The sequence below is a fragment of the Haemaphysalis longicornis genome, unplaced genomic scaffold, assembly GCF_048455015.1.
Source record: "Haemaphysalis longicornis isolate Haplotype H1 unplaced genomic scaffold, Haemaphysalis longicornis Haplotype H1 scaffold_7, whole genome shotgun sequence".
Lineage (NCBI taxonomy): Eukaryota > Metazoa > Arthropoda > Arachnida > Ixodida > Ixodidae > Haemaphysalis > Haemaphysalis longicornis.
In genome coordinates this window covers 919,662-937,010 of record NW_027526422.1, presented here as the reverse complement: position 1 = coordinate 937,010, position 17,349 = coordinate 919,662, and the positions used below count along the sequence as shown (strand labels likewise).

Below are 17,349 nucleotides of genomic sequence, written 5' to 3'. Positions count from 1 at the left end.
TGGAAGAGAAGGCGGCGAGGCGGTGCTTTTTCTAAAGTTCGTCGGCGACAAGTGTGTTGCGTTTTGGTTCCGCTACCTTTCGGGTGACCACAACAGTTCGGTTCTCCTATTCTAAAACTGCGTTTGTGCAGCACTGACACGTTCCGCTGACCGGCCGCGCAGCGATCCGGCACCAGCACCTCCGCGCGACGCAGCGACCGGCCGCTCGCTAGCTGCTGCTTGTACGCATCGCAGGCCGCTGCACACAGCTTGTACCGCCTGCCCGAATGCAAAAACAAAGTCGCACATGCGAAGAAGGGGATGATGGTGTGTCAAAAAAATGTGCCAGGAGTTGTGACTAGCGCTGGTGGTAAAAGCGGCGAACCAATATCTGCACAACTTCCCTGCACCCGAGAAGCATAAGTCGGCCATGAGTCGTCGGGGGAGAACCTCTTTCTCAAGCTCGCCGCGAGCGAACTTGTTGCGCTTATACTTCCCTTAGGCTCTCATATTCTAAGGAAAGATTGTGTGAACCCTCCATTCACCAGAGGCCCTTCGGGCCCGTATCTGAACGGGAACAGAATGAGATCGATGAGATCTTCAGGCCGAGCAGTCACGGCAGCGCCGGCATTTCCGAATATGACGTCATCTGCAGCCGGCCAATCCTGAAAGGCAGCCAGCGCTCTGACCGCGCCGCCGGGCAGGCGTCGTTTATTTTGACGAAAAAAGATGGTTTGGGTGTATTTACACATAAAATAAACACGTTTTTCGAATTCAGCATCAAGAAAACCTTAAAGTAATGCCCCCAACAAAATTTTTTGAAAAGCTCTTCACGAGCCCTTTAACAAAAAGAAATGGTGAAAAAGATCCCAATTTCAAACTACATTGATGTTATATGTGCATGCATTATAAACACAGTCATCAGTATGTTAACTGTACGTAAACACTCAAGTGATATGATCAAACGGAACTAGAGGCCCCACTACAATCGCCCAGTTATGTTTCTTCGCAGTGGAATAGATCGGTATCTGTTAGTCGCACAAACAAGATTCTCTGATGGCACGGAGAAATAGCTGGAAAGTGGCTATGGAGCTCCCGCTGCTGTACACATTTCCTGTAATACCAGTTATTTGTTTGAAGTTTGCAATAAAATTGATGCCATTTGTTAGTCTTTTTAATGAACGAAACTTTTCGTGGCCACAAAACAGTGGTCGATAAACAAATGCTCACTTTCTTTGGTGGCTTGTAACGATTCACTAGGATTTCACATGGCCAACCCAAGGAATCCATGGCTCGTACACTGCAGGGTAGTGATAGTCTCCAAAAACATTTGACAGGACGACTGGAAACTAGCGCGGCCCACACGCTCCATAGGTGGAAACCAGTAGCCCACCCACCGGGCCATAAAACAGCTAATGAATGGAGTGAGTCTCTGCTAAATATTAAGCAGGTTCAAAGGGCAGGTTCGCATTGATAGATTTTATGCCATCGTTCACTGTGCGTATATTAACTATTTAACGGGCACAATAGTCATTTTTGTTATTTCGGACAGTTCTTGAAGGGTTGCCTAAATGTTCTTTAACAAAACAAAAAGTGAAAGCTCTCAGTTCCTCTCCAGCAATTGTCGCAGCCCGAAGGAACTCGGCTGATAGTTGGTGCCGACTGTCGTCCTCGCTTGCTAGCTCCCTGACCAAGCACATGAATGCAGTGACTAAGAAAGATGGTGACCAAAGTGAGAAGAGAAGGTGGATCCCGTACAACAGCCCTTCATCATCTAAACACCAGAAAAAAGCGCCGATGACTCACAGGCCACGACTAAGGCGTTAAAATTCCTTTTGAAATACATTTACAGGGCATTTACAACCTTTTATAAAAAAAATCTTATGATTACACACAGTCCCTCCGTAGAAGGGGTTTGTTTCAGACAAGGTCGTTGAAATTTGTTATTAGTAACAACATAAACTCATCATTGGTCCCTTTCATTCAGCACACTTACGGGCTTCGTTTTAAAAACCCTGCTGTTTCTATTTTACCTATAAATGAACTGCTTATGCAATATTCTCTTATTTACCTATGTTCGAAGTAAAGTGTGTTACACCGTAAAATGTGATGTGCCGAGTGCATGCAGGTGTAACATTCTTCAATGGGACATGCAGAACATGAAGCTCAGTGCTGATAAACTTAAATCAGGGAAAATAAAGCTTCCCATGTTGCTTCTTTATTTTTGTAACTATTCTCTCTACCAAATACCTTGGTGGTAACTCAACTAAGCTCACCTTTACCCTAGCCCTTCATAATTATTTTGCTCTGCAATTATACATTCTCAGCTGGAGCATGCCTGCTGAATTCAGGCCCCAACTACGCTTTGCTATTTCACATTTGCAGCTGTATGAAATGTTGCTCTTTAGGTTTTGCAAATGATTTCCAACAGGCCGCTTAACTAGTGTCAAAACCATTTTATACCTTTAATTGCTATTTATAGCAAACAGTTTTATATCATTTTCCATAACCCATTTTGTTGTAACCTCATCCAATGATTTTGTTACCCTGCCAGCCTGGTTCATAAATCTTTGCGTGAACATGCTTGTCTTGCAGCTAATCTGCAGTTACAGACACCACACATTTTGGCTTTCCAGCGTAGCTTTGGTGTCCGCAAAAAGGAATCTTTTTCTTGGCTCGTCTGCAGCGCTTTGTAGAAAAAGATCACTTGCTGGTTTGGCTTTCCCGCAGGACTCTAGTGTAGTGCTAGAGAGTATCGCTTGGTTATTCCTTTTTTGTTGAGGTTTTAATGCTGTGCATCTTCCAGAAGGACCCTGGCATTTTGTTTAGAAACGGAGCTTCACAGCACAAACAGTGCACAGAAAGTAGAGCTACTCACTTTTTGCATAGACACGGAAGTTTGGCAGATCACTTGTCATTAACAAGCAAGTGTTTGATTTCTGACTTAAGGTGCAACGCTGGATAGTTTACTAGTTGGGAAGAAAAAACACAGTGCTGTTAAACGGTACTGAAGTACTAGGAAAGGTGCCGTGATCAACATGGTTTCCATGTGTTGGCAGCTTTTTGGTCCAGTGTTTTTCATGAATATTTGCCAGGGGGCCTTAACATGGCCTGCTTTTGTGTAACAAAAATGTCAACAGTGAAGCACTTATCAATGCTCACATGCTGCTCATTGATACCAGAGCAAAAGTACATTCAGCAGTCATTTTATTGTTAAAACCACCCATGATCCATACACCTTCCAGCTGTACTGCAACTTTCACAAACACCGACAGACATTCACATCCACGCACGTGGCCTTGGCTCCAGTTCTTGCACAAGGTATTAAGTACTCTCGGTAGTGGGCAATGTCACGCTCGACACTAACCATTACCTCGAAGTTATACTTGATAAACTATTTTTTAAGCCTGTTGGCTTAAAGGATTGTTTAAGTGCCGGTTTTGTGGAAGAAAAAGAAACAGCTAATGGGCACACAACACACAACCCGTGAATGTGTTTTCTAGCAGCTGGCTTCTGACGAGACTTGCATCATTGTGAACGAAATGTGGGACATTTTATAATGCCCCTTACCACTAAGTAAATTCACTTGAGCAATTTTCCAAAACAGTTTACACAGTGCGGAGTTAAAAAGCAATAGAATGTGAAACGTCCCCTCACAATTGGAAACTCTTCCTGTTCACTACCCCAAAGGCTTGGAAAGTAGACACTTAAGCACGCTTCACCAGTTGCGAATACAAGCATTAGTGTCAAGTTGAACTCCGCAGAGTGCTTGGGATGGGCATATAGATGTCACAGCCACTTGGAATTTGTGCATAGACTGCAAGCCTCCGAGATAAGCTCTCATCATCATTAGCCCATCCTGCTGAGAGTGAATGGAAGTATTGTGGCTGGTTATGTTCAATTCCAACCAAGCCAAATACAAGAGTAAAGAAGGAACGAGCCTATCAAACTACATACTCAAAGCAGATGCAGGAGGAAGTTCTGTTGCCTAACCAGGTTAGAGGAGGCGAAAGGTACTCGAGCGAAGGAAAGGCAAATAAAAGCCAAGCAGTAATTTTAAGCTTTGCCTGTCATTTCATTAAGACTTCTTAAGTTAAAAGCACAATGGTACTCTAAGCAACAAATCTGAGCATAGATGAACAATAACTGAACTGTCATTTGTTAACCTTATGCACACCAGACTTTTAAAGGACTATTAGCAGAAGTTCCAAACTTGGCTCACACGGCGATCTTATCGGCTGCACTTCTCCCATGCTTGCACAGTTGGAGCTTGAGCCTCCTTGCACAAGAAGCCAGCCAGTCAGCGAATGGTTTCAGTGGTATCTTGAGTAGATATCTTTGGACGGGCAGTTGGGCTCCACCCACGAAAGTGAAGCTGCGCTCCCTGCACGGATTCTGCAGCGCCGCGTGCACAGATCGTTTCTGCGGAATAGTCAGGATATATTTCTCGGCGATAGTACTACTGCCCCGGGGGAAAAATTGCAGAAGCTACATGCGAGGTCGGATTACGTTCGATGATGCCGTGCGCTACCTGACGACACTCGATTCGTGCACACGCTGACACTACGTCGCTCGCGTTGGCATGTCATCAAAGACAGCTACCTCGTTAGACACGGCGCAACGCGATGGAAAATACTGATCCCCACGTTTTATAACTGAGCCACCACTCTAGAATTAGAACACAAGGCTTGGCATGGAAGAAGCGAGGCACAAGTAGACAACGAATGCAGGCGTGTAAAGCCGATACTGCAAGACAACGTGAAGCTTACAAAATATTAAATCGACAACAGTACAGTTTTAGGAGCATGTAAAAAGCGGGGCGAAGCAGCGTGCAGAAAACAATGCGTTAGGCTTACCAAGACGTGCAACAGCAAGTTCACAAAAAATACCCAATCTAAATAATTACAAGCTCCCAAAAAGAAAAAAAGCGCCCCGAGGCAGCCGCTGTACAGGGAGATAAGGACGTAACGATGCGTCAGGCCTGCCATTCGGACCACGGGCGGAGAACATCGGGACACAAGACGTGAACACCCGGCTGCCGTCGTCGTTAACACAAAAAAAGCGGCATGATCAAATGACGTAAATATGACGTTTGTTTTGTGACGTCACAGGAAGTCACGTGATTATTTTAGCTTGACGTCACTTCTGCGTGGCAGCAGCCGTTGCCAGGGGGGCGCAGCTCGTGCCACGCGCGTGGCAGGAGACTTAACCTTTGTTTTACCGTGCTTTTATATGTTGAATTCCTAACTGTTTCATAATATCTTGCGTCTGCAAGACGTGGGCAGCACTTTTAATGAACTTGTGCATGTGCATTCGTAATATGGTAATTGTTGTATGTTAATGAATGGCCAGCGTACCACTGAACTGTACAATTTTAAAATGATCCCGTTATAAAGTGCGCCATATGGTGCGTTTCTGAGAATTACAGTTTTGTGTGTTGATCGTTTTCGCTGCCTTGAGTGAAGTTATTAAAAGCATATCGGGCATATTGTGTGGATTAGTGCACTGAAATGGCCCGGGCATTGTGGGACGAATTTTCTCAGGACCGAGCGGGGCTCGGCCTTCAACATTTTTTTTTTCGTGCCGTGCTGGCCCGGGCGCATGCATGCAGTGTCTGAAGCCCGGCATTCATGCGCCGCAAATTCGTGATAGTCAACGCTTTCGTGTGGTACTGATTCGTACCTGTTCTTGCTTCAAGCGCACCGAGCTTCTATTTCGCACTTGCATTTCGACTCACATGTGGTTTCGGTTTTGTTTTTCCCTTCGTGTTTCTATAGTCTGCTATAGTTTAGCGCTCCAAACGTTCGTGGGACATGCGTGGGTGAGAGCACACATGTGGTAATTATTTACAGTATGGAAAGCGAACCATAAACAGATGACACAATGACATTATCTCCCCACTGTTGAGTCGGTGCACATGATGCATATAGGAAAACAACACCAGCTAACCGCTGCACATGATCTTGGTTTGGGAAATTGTAAAAGAAGCCTAGCAGGGACTACACTTGTTTAAATGTTATTGGTTCTTTTTTTTAATTGTTTGCAATGTGGATGTAAATAATTAAATGTAAATAATATGTAAATATTTTATGTTTATCGGTGTACAGTGTGCGAAAGAGTATGCAGTTTTAAAATTTTCGCGCAGTAAAATGATGCTGTGTGGCTTGGTGCTTTTTTTAAGAATTGCGGTCGCGAATCCTGTATTTGCACGCTTTCCGTTGACTTGACTGAAGTTTTAAGACATCTGTCATGTGTGCTTCGTGGGTACAATTTGGAAAAAAAACAACGTAAATGTTTGCGCACGCACGACGCTGTTTGCTCGGTATGCAGAACTTGATGGAAAAATCAGCAAAAATATGAAGAAAAAAAGCAGAAACATTGACCTTAAGCAGAAAGCCTTAAGCACCCCGCTCATTCCACAGTTGACACAACACGATAGAAAAACCATCAAACAACGAAGAAAAAAGTATCCGCCCGCTAGCCTAGATTGAGCACGGCGTGCGCGGTCCGCTGGGTTGACCACATGTGATGAAAAAAGAAGCAAACAGTAAATACACAACCTAGGTACCTTTCCCATAAAAACCTTGGTACATTAATAGCATTCTCTACTATTTTGACATGAAAAAAGAACTGTAGCCCCTCGGAGACAGCCCGACGCACGCCTGCCCGCCGCTTCCCGAGGCGAAAAAGCGCTCGGGCGGGGCACGCGAGCCCCACCTCGTGGGGTTGGCACTAAGTGCCTCACTCGGAAGCGGCCGCTTTTTCCACTACCCAAATATTCTAGTTCACTATAGCCCTGGGGGGCCGCGCTCCGGTGCTGCCGCTCGCGGCGAAGCGCATCACGCGTGCGCAGTGGCGCCGCACCGTCAGAAAATGAGTCTGGAGATTTGGGCGCAGCAGTTAAGCTGTGTTGACTGCAAGATACGCTGAGGCAAAGAATTTCAGACGGACATATTTGTATGGTTACAGAAAAAACTACCACCTCCCCTCGCGGGAACCCCTGTGTAGATGCGATGCATAGGCGGAGCGGGGAAGGGACCGCGTTTTATAGCGCGCATAACGTTGAGGGGACTGCGTAAGCCGGTCCCAGTCGATGACGACGTTGGCGCACTTGTAAAGCGGCGTGGACTCTAGGTGTTTGAGCCAAGCGTGGATGTTGCTTCGCCGGAGAACGGCACAGCGCGCCCGAAGGAGAGGAAACCGCGGAAGAGAGAGTACTGCACATGCGCCGGCCCCAGCGCATCTGCCGCGGCTATGACGCAACGTGCCGCGGCTATGACGCAACACAATCCAACACAATCCACTTTAATCCAATCCAATCCAAATCCAATCCATTCCAATCCAAGCCAATCCAATCCAATTCAATCCAATCCAATCGAATCCATTCCAATGCCCCTCGCGAGAGAGTGTTCGCTATCGGAGAGGAGAAGGGGTGAGCGGCGGAGAGCGCAGGTGGCGCGGCGAGGAGAATGGGGAGGGGTGCACAACGCCGACGACGACGACGACGACGACAACGACGACGACGCCGGAGGGACAAGGCGAGTGAATCAGATGCTCTGCATCTAAAAACTTGTATATGCAGCGGCTGACGAAGCACATGCACCGGTTGTCTCGCTCATTGTTCAGCACTCACTCGGGGTTCTGGCGTCGGCGGTGCTGAGCCTCCGCCCTGGTAGCTCGTTTAGCCGCAGCGGCTGACGAAGCGCACGACCGGTTGCCTCACTCCCAGTTCAGCACTGAGGCAGCACTCACTCATGGGTTCTCTCGACGGCAGCTACGGTGAGCCTCTGCGTCGGCGGCGCGAAGTGCGTCTCAGGAAAGGACCGCGAACTGCGTCTTAAAAGAGTACTGACACGAAATTTCTCGCTTTAAGTTTTTATGCTGTAAAGAATACCTATTGGCCCAGTAATTACGAAAATCGAACCGAAAGCCGTCAGCCGCCAACACAGAATTAATTATAGCACGTTTATTGCAACCAATTTCAAATTTGGTCGCCGCGCGGGAAAATGGCCGTTCGAAGGCCAGCCTGCAAGCGGGCCAGCCTTACGTCACGGTCTCACCCGTAACGTCAGGGACGTTTTTCTTTCCTCCATGCGTTCGCCGCATCGTCTGCTACGATTGCACATGGTCCGCGACTCGCCCGCGCAGTCGACATGTCGTCTGAATCGTCAGACTCGGATGAGTCCCTGCCACCCGACAGACAGAACAACTTTATTTGGCCAGGCGATTAGGCCGGCGATGTCTTCGCCGTCGTCCGTTTTTTAATATCACTGTGGCTCGAACCGGCGCAGACCGTGATAGCAACAGCTTGTCGCCACTCTTTTAATCAATCTGATCACGAGAAAGAAGCTCCACATGCGAGAAAGTAGATGTTAGTGTGTTGAAAATTGTGCTAGGAGTTATCAGCGCTGAATTTAAAAGTGGCGTTCAGATATTTCCCGCGATAGTAAGCCTACGCTGACCGGTAGCGGAGGTTCGGCGCTCCGACCCAGCACTGCCGGCACCACGGTGCGGCGAGCGGCCGAAAGATGGCGCCACCTGCGCCCTAGAATCAAAACAGGCCGCGACAGATGCCTTGGTCACCGATCGCTGAAGCGGAAATTATTGCCAAAATAAAGCTTCATATGCGAAAAAGGGGATGATAGTGTGGTGAAAAGTTGTGTAAGGGATGGTCATTCGCAGTTGTACAGATACCAGCGATCAAATAGTCGCCACGATACTAAGTTACCAACACCCAAGGTGACCCGTGCAACCCCGAGCCCGGTGGCTTGGGCGACAGTTCTTGCGGCCGCCGGCGCGCACGAACTCAGTCCACGTTTAGCGCTGCATGTCGTCGCGTGGAAAATAATGCATCTTGGCGTCGTCGTCAATTTGCTCGGACAGGCTTCCACGAGCAGTACTTCGCATACCGCGAGCTTGCCATAGCACAACTTGGGCGAGCTCGGCGACGCGCACCGCCGTGTCGCTGCGATGCCTGTCGACATCGCGCACCGCGCAGTTTTCGGCACCAGTGCCGAACACCATGCGCCGGCAACGAACTGGAGAGCAAAGACGTCGAACACGCAACGTTTACAAGCATTGCTCACACAGCTACGCCCACGTCTCCTGCCCAAACGAATACCACCGACAACAGCAGCGCAGGATATCGTTTCCGGTTCTGAAAACGACTATATGACGTCACCCTGAACCGGCCGGACACGCAGGCCAATGTTTCGTCACGCCGAAAGCGATTGCGCTAGTGCTGCCGATTTGTGGAAGATCGCGGCCTGGACAATCAAAATCGATTTTAGATGTGATTCCGGCCTCGGATCGCTGCAAACATTTCTGTGAGGCATCTGTACAAACTACTGAAGCCAAGTATATCATTTTTTTAGGTATCAAAATTTGGTGTCAGTACTCCTTTAAGCGCAAGACACATGCACGACTGGTGCACGGGATTCGCACGCGATTCGCACGAGACTGATCGTTATGGCTGATCGTTAGGACCGGGTTTGGCGTCGTTCGCTGGTCAGAGGAGGCTCACGACGTGCGAGTGGCAAGCTAGATGCAGTCGTGCCATCGTTGAGATCGTCGTGCGGCCACAGCCAATGAGAGCCCAAAGGTGACATCGCTGAAAAGTTTCTTTTAAAGCCCCGACTAGGCGCCAGTGACAATTCCGAGTATCTTGTGGGGAGCAACTCTCCGTCGGCGCTGCCGCCGACCCGTGCGCTCTCCGCATGGTAGATACATGTTGCCAGCGGTAACTATAGTATGGACGAGCGGAATAACGGCTGCTAAATGTTCCCACACTGCTGTACTGAACACGTAAAAATGCAATGTAAAACGTAATAGCACTATTCATTTTCACTTCAAGTTGATAAATGTTTTCTTTGTCTGCTTGGATTTCTCTTGCACATACCTAAATCGGCCTGAGTGCACATAAACAGGGAGGCCACCATGGAGAAAAAAAAAACCCGCCCGCATCTTCCCACGGGGGGAACTCGAGTAAATGCGTCGCAGAGTGGTGGGGGTATCGCGTGAATGTTGCGTAATTGGGTATGGTTTGGGAATGCTTAATTGTTATCTCGTCTTTATTATTCTTATTTATTGAATGAAGGAGAAGCGAAGGCAAGGAGTGTAAAGTTAGTCTGTCTTTATTGCTTGGTGCCGTCAAGCAAAGCGTCAAGTCAAGCGAAAGCCAAGCAAAGACGCCCTTCACTGAATTCCGAAGGCGCGCTCCGCCGCTTATATACACACCGCCCGCGTTCGAGGGAGAGGAGTACGGGGGAGAGTCGCGCATGGGCACACTTCCGTACACAAGCGCGCGAACTTTCCAAGCACCCACCACGCCGTTATCACGTGTACACGCCCTGCCGCCGTTACTGTTGAGCGCGACGCAGCGCACGCGTAGCTACGACGCCTGCGCGCACAGACGCGCTCCCCCCGCACCGCCGCAGCTGTTGTTGAGAGCGACGGAGCGCACGGGGTACACGCGCTCCTCCCGCACCGCCGCACCTGTTGTTGAGAGCGAGGAGGGTACGGGGGAGAGACGCGCACCTGCGCCTCGACGCGACGCGCATGCGCAGTGAGCGTGTGGACGGCGCCGACAACATCGACGAGTGACATCACGAGCCTAAGAAATGCTCCGCATTTAAAACAGTGGCAGAGCGCCGCCGACGACGCATCGCACGCTCGCATCGGACCATGTGTCTCAAATTCACGCGTACGACTATAGTCGTGGCGACCGTCGTAACGATCAGTCTCATGCGAATCGTATGCACCAATCTTCCATGTGTCTCGCGTTTTAGGAAACGAGCGGACATCATTGTCACACGCCCCCCTCACGTTTTCGCCAAACGTCGCGCCGTCGAGCGTCTCGTGCGCGCACAGCATACTGCACCCTCCCGCCGCACACTTTCGGAGAAGCGTCTCGCACAGCCATGGCGAACCGCCCTGGGGTGGTGCTGGTGGTGGTGATTTATTAACAAAGGAGTGAAGAGAAAACGTCTGGGGATATTGTTGAACTCAACGGGAAGTTCACCCTCATACTGCCCAGTCCAGGGAAGGGGATTGGGGCTTCAAAGGATAGGAAGAGAGAAGGGGGAAGAGAAGAGCGGTAGGAGAGTGGGGGATAGTCTATATCGCGTTCGTTTCGTCCATGACTCGATGGCTACAAACGCAGCGCTAGTCCTGTTGTAACCAGGAAGTTGAGTCGGAGCTGGAAGACCTCCCGTCGGATGGAGCCCGGTCCTGTGGGGAACAGGAAGTCTTCTAGCTTGTGGCTTGGGGCACCGAGTCGCTAGAGTGCGGCCCGGAGTTCTGCCCTCGCGGTGTCGTGCTGGCGGCAAGAGCACAGTAAGTGCTCTAGCTTCTCGAGCTCTGGGCAGTCGGCGCAGGTGGGGGACGCTCGGCGGCCTTCGTGGCGCAAGCACGCTCCCACGTTGAAGCAATTGAGCCGCAGGCGAAGCAGGAGCGACAGGGCGTCTCTGCTAATGCGTCCGTGCAAGACCCGTGGGGCCTGGCCATTAACTACTCCGGCATCTTGATGCATGGCCTCCACCACTCATGCCAGGATAGTCCTTGCAGCGTCAAATGACACCACATCCCTGGAGGCTGGGACCCCTGCCTGGCGAGCAGCACCTTTGGCCAAGGGGTCTGCAACCTCGTTGCCCGTGATGTTCACGTGCGATGGCAGCCAGTGAAGTCGCAGTGGACACCCCTGCGCTTCCACCGCATGAAGCTTGGCCGGCAGCGACCGCTCAACGTAGCCGCTGGAGCTGGCTGGCCGGTCGGCGGCACGCAGACGGAGGAGGGCGTGCAGGGAGTCAGTCAGGATGATGGCCCCCCGGGCCTGGGTGCCCTGCTTGAGAAGAAGATCTGCGGCCAAGTGGAGTCCAGCCAGCTCTGCGTGGGTGGATGAGGCAGGGCCCTCCCGATTTCTCGACAGTCTCCTCCTCTGCTTTCTTCCACACTTCGGATTAACGGCGACTCCCCGCAGCCCACGGACGGGCGCGAAAGGGCTGCGCCCTAAAACGGTCAGCTAAAACTCTCCATCTGGTCACTCGCTCGCGCTTGCTGCATTGGGCCGTTTTGCTCCCTGTTCGCATCCAAAGAGACATAGGGGATGAAAAAACTGTGTGGACTAACGATGGTGCAGCGAGCCGGTACGGAAGTAAGGGCGGTATACGAAAGCCGGTATAATGGGACAGGGCCAATGTAGTCCCGCTGTCGACTCTTTCATTGCCGATAGACACAATGAAGAAGAGCATAGAAGCGATCGACTAAACACGGGCACAGGTGTTCATCCGGCCCAAATAAAAGCTGTTTGCACCCGTGTATCAAGTTTCTTAAAAACTTTTGCGTGAAACGCCATACGAACAAGAATTGGCTCCAATCCACGTTGTCAAGGTGGTTGGAAAGCGAAGCTTTCACTGACACCCACAACAATTGCCCATGCGACGTCACTTGAATTCACACACGTGGCTCTACAAACAGTGAAACCAGAGATTCTGCCAGCCGTTACCTGGAATTCGCGGGGGCGGCGTCCCGAACACAGAAGCAGCGTCGGCCACGGCCGGGTTAGAGCAGCGGACGCCGCCGCTCAGTCGGCCGTCAGCACGGCCGTCAGTCGGGAGAGAGAAAACGGAGAGGAGCGTCTTTCCAAGGGTGAGACAGCGCAACCTAGCCATACTGATGTGCTATACTCGGGAACAAGTTAAGAACGGCAATAGCTCATGTACGGTATCACTCCGCCTAAGCGACGGACCCGGATGTCAACGCCGCGCGCATTTTGAAAGGAGACTGCCACGAATGCGTGATATCGTCTGCCTTTTCTCACGTAGTTTGGTTGTCGTCGCTGCAGTAGTGTATAGGCATATTAGGTGAAAAAAGTTACGAAAACAGCTCATGCCATGTTCAAAATATTCCCAGTAACGCGCTACTTGTGCCACGCGGAGTACGATTCGGCTGCGGTGATGAGGCACAGCGGCAACTTCCGTGCGCAGTCGACCTGTTCGGACGTGCGTTTCTGGTGCTCCGACAACAGCGTGTTTCTACAGTGGAGGACAGAGAAACAGCAGAGACAGCGGAGGACAGCCGAAGCTGAGTATTTCCCTGCACGGTTCTTTCTCGTTGTGTCGGGTTTTTCAGCCGAGATGACGCGTAGAAAGCTGGTACACTGTGGTTGCTGTCCGTGGCAGGAAGACGCAGAGAGAGAGAGAGAGAGAGAGAGAGAGAGAGACAAACATTTATTATACTGGTGAGCAGGAGGATGTTCGTAGGGCCTCCACCCAGTGATAGGCATACTCATTCCAAGATGCCTTGGAGGAGTTTCAGCGGGATGGCGGCGAGGCAGACGAAGGGGCAGGTACGTGTCGATTATGCGTAGTGGTGTCGTGGATAGAACGCGTAGCATCGGATAACTCGGGGTTAGCTAAGCGGGTTGCAGAACTGGAGGCAGCGCTAAGTAGCGAACGCGATGAACGGAGGGCTGTTGAGGGAAATTTAGAAGCAGCTGAGAGGAAGCTAGAAAGAGCGTCATTTCGCCAACAAATGACGAACCCCTCGGCCCATGCAGCGAAGCGGAGGCATGCACCGAGGTGACACCGGGGGTGGAAGCAACGAAAGGCAACAGCTACTCCCACGTGCTGCAGGATAGAACAGCAAAACCAGTCGATAAGCCGGATACCAGTAAAGAGCGGCACGTGGCAGATGATAGCATGGTAATCATTGCGGGTGACTCTAACATGAAGAGGAGCAGCGCTGCCATAGTGGAAAGGGCAAAGGGGGATAAGCGTGTGAAGGTGGGGTGTTTCCCAGGTCGAACGATGCAGACGGTGATGACTCGAGTGAAGGGGCAGCTGGCCTTGTCTAGTAAAGCTAGAAACCTTGTGGTGATGGCCGCGGTGCTTAACGATGTTCTAAAGGGAGAGGAGGGAAAACTTGGCCAGGAGATAGCGAAGGGGGTAAAGGACCTGCGGGCGACGGCCCCAAACGTGCTCATTGCAGTCTGCACCGTGCCCAGCCAGATCGTGAAGTGCGGCAGGGAACTTGGGCTTGAAGTGATAGACGTGAACAGGGTAGTGGGAAGCATCGGACATAGGCAATCTTTTCAGTGGGACGGGATTCACTTCAGCCCCAGGCTAGGAAACAAGGTGGGGTGGCGCTAAGGTGGGAGAGCGGTAGCTTTTTTTAGGGGGCCCCGCGCAGCTAAGGAAGGCAAACTAGGAGACAAAGCAGAAGCAAGGGACACATGTACACTCAACGCTGGGAGGCAGCCAGGCCTAGAGCTGAACGGAGAACCTACAGACGTAACTGAGAGCGTTGTCAGAAGCGATTTAAGTGGAAACAATGGAGCAAACAATTATGTAAAAGACAAAAATAGACCCCGTAAGCGGAAAGGGAAAAAAAATGCAATAAATATTTAATCAGCTACATAAATATGCAGGGAGGCAGAAAGCCAGTTAAGTGGGTGGAAATTCAAAAGCAACTTAAACGGGAAAGAATAGACGTGTACGCTTCAGCCGAGACTCACCTCCGAGACCTAGAAGCCCCACCTATCATAGACAATTATGTCTGGGAAGGTTGCAACAGGACCACAGGAGTGAAGAAAGGGGGAGGTGTTGGCATGCTCATTAAGCAAGGGACCGACTGGCAGAGAGTTCATGAAAGCTGTAAAGAGCATCTATGGGTTAGAGGCACCATAGAGGGGAAAAATACATGGTTAGGAGTGGTGTATCTGTGAACCGGAAGTAGTGCTAGGGAGGAAAGTGACGAAATGGTAAACTGTTTGAGACGAGATATAAACGAGTTCAAAGATTCGGGCGAAATAAGCATAGTTGGAGATATGAATGCCCATATAGAAGGTTTCGATGGATACACAGACCACAACGGTTCTCTAGTGATAGATCTATGTCAGGAAAACCGGCTTGTAATAGTAAACACGGAAAGCAAGTGTGACGCACAAATAACGTGGGAAAGCGGTAACAGAAAGTCAAGCATAGACTACAGTTTAGTATCCGAGACAGTATACGGAAGGCTGCGGGAAATGAGGATAGATTAAAATGGAACAGACAGCTTAGGAAGCGACCACAAGCGGCTTAGCTTGCACTTTGGAGGCGCAACCCGGACAAATGTCGAAATAGATACAATAGGAGGAACTAATTTGAATAATGAACAGTTAAAGATTATCGCTGATAGATTGGAAGATGAAATCAATATCCAGACAAAAATTGGGATTACGACGAAATGATTGCGTTCATAAAGGGTAAGAAGAATGAAGCAAAGCAACGAAACCGATGGAAAGGGAAGAGAAAGCCGAGAAGCTGGTGGAATAAGGAAATAAAAGAGGCTATTGACCAGCGAAGAAAGGCGTCAAGAGAACATAGAGAAGCAAAAAGAACTGGTATGGAACCGGGGGTAGTGAAGGAGAAATGGGATATCTACCGTGGGAAAAAACTAGAAGTGCAGAAAAAGGTGCAAGCAAAGATCAAGCAGAAAAGCAAACAATGGATGGCAGAAATACGGAAGAAGGACAAAAGCGCATACAAGAAGTTTTGGAACCATGTAAAATCACTAAGCTCAAAAAACGATAACCATAAAAAATTCCTGATTGATGAGGAGGGGAAACATTTAGGAGAGCATGCGTTGGCGCATATTCATCGAGTGATTAGTGAGAAGTTTAGGGCAATAGTGGTAGGGAAACCTGCACTGATAACATCAGCGCCACAGAAGACTGCGGAAAGGGAAATAAGTTTGAGCAACCTTGATTGGACAAAAGCAGAGCAAAAGGCTTCCACCCAGACAGCAGTGGGCCAGGACGGAATACCAATGCCACTGATAAACCTGCTTCGACCTAAGAGTAAGGAATCGTTTATGAGGGCAATAGATAAGGTGATAGAAACCAAACAAATACCAGAGGACTGGCTAGAAAGTTGGATGAATTTAATATATAAAAGCAGAGGAGACAAAGCCAGTATTGATTCATACAGACCACTCACAGTAACGTCAGTTGTGTATAGATTCGTAATGCAGGCGATAAAATCAGAAATTCAAGCATGGATGGAAGAAAATGAAATACTTGGGGAACTGCAGAATAGATTTAGACAAGACAGGCGACTTGATGACAATTTGTTCGTAATAACGCAATGCATTGAATTTGCGAAAGCACAGAATAGACCACTATGAATTACGTTCTTCGACATTAAAGGGGCATATGACAACGTAAACAGAGAACGGCTGTGGAGAATGCTGAAACTACAGGGATTAGATGACGAGTTAGTACAGTTCCTTATAGCAATCTATGAAGACAATAGAGTGCACCATACTTGGGAAGGACAGAAATGCGCCCAGCAGGTGAACATACATCGCGGACTGAATCAGAGATGCCATTTGAGCCCAGTACTGTTCATGCTTTACATGTCAGGGTTAGAAAAGAAACTGGAAGAAAGTCAAGTAGGGTTTAGCCTAACCCATATGCTGCAAGGCGAAGTGGTACAACAGCATATTCCGGGAATGTTATACGCAGACGACATTGTTCTTTTAGCTGATAACCAAACCGATATGCAGCGGCTAATAAATATTATCGGCCAGGAAGCCACCGAGCTCGGGTTAAATTTCAGTGTAGAAAAATCAGGAATGATGGTTTTCAATGACGCTACCACTGACGTAGTGTCTATCCAGCAAGACGAATTACCTAGAGTGAATGAATATAAATATTTGGGAGTGTGGATAAACGAAGGGGATAACTACTTAAGAACTCACGAGGAGCAACTTAAGCTTAAGGGAAAGCGAAACGCAGCTATAATGAAGCATAGAGCTCTGTGGGGGTATAACAAATATGAAGTAGTAAGAGCCCCGCACGGGGCACCTTGACCAATCTTGGTGACGGTACTGGCGATACCGCGGACCCTGAGCCCCCATACTCTTGCTGTAATCTACCGTGGCTACGAGTTGTAAGGGGAAGGGCAGAAACCGCAAACGGTGGCCGTCGGAGCCCAGGTCAAGCTCCGGTGGATGGGCTCCCTGTCTGTCTACCAGGGAGGGAGCTCCGGGACCTCTTCAGCTACCAGTGTAAGGCTGACGAAGAAAGTACCCCCGTCCCCTACCTCTATACTATGATATATGGCATTTTCTAAACCCCCCCCCCCCCAAACGTGATCGGCCCCCGAAAAGGGGCCGCACCGAAGTTTCTTTTCCACCTCTTCCCAACTTAAGTACTCCGAAACCAAACAACTATCCTCGATTCATCGTGATGAAATCAGTAGACCAATCAAAACCTCTTGGTTCACAGTCGGTATTTCTTATTTCGAAGTTTCTTGAGGGTATCGTTGGAGAATCGTATATAAGGCCAAAAACAGCGAAACGGTGAAATCCTTGTCGAGGTCAGTAGCC

At 49.5% G+C, this 17,349-nt stretch overlaps 1 protein-coding gene across 1 annotated transcript in view; it reads right to left on the bottom strand.

Moving 5' to 3' along the window:
* LOC144147427 (high affinity cationic amino acid transporter 1-like) overlaps positions 1–17,349 on the bottom strand; it is a 942,196-nt gene that overhangs the window by 549,365 nt on the left and 375,482 nt on the right. The gene's annotated exons all lie outside the window — the stretch shown is intronic.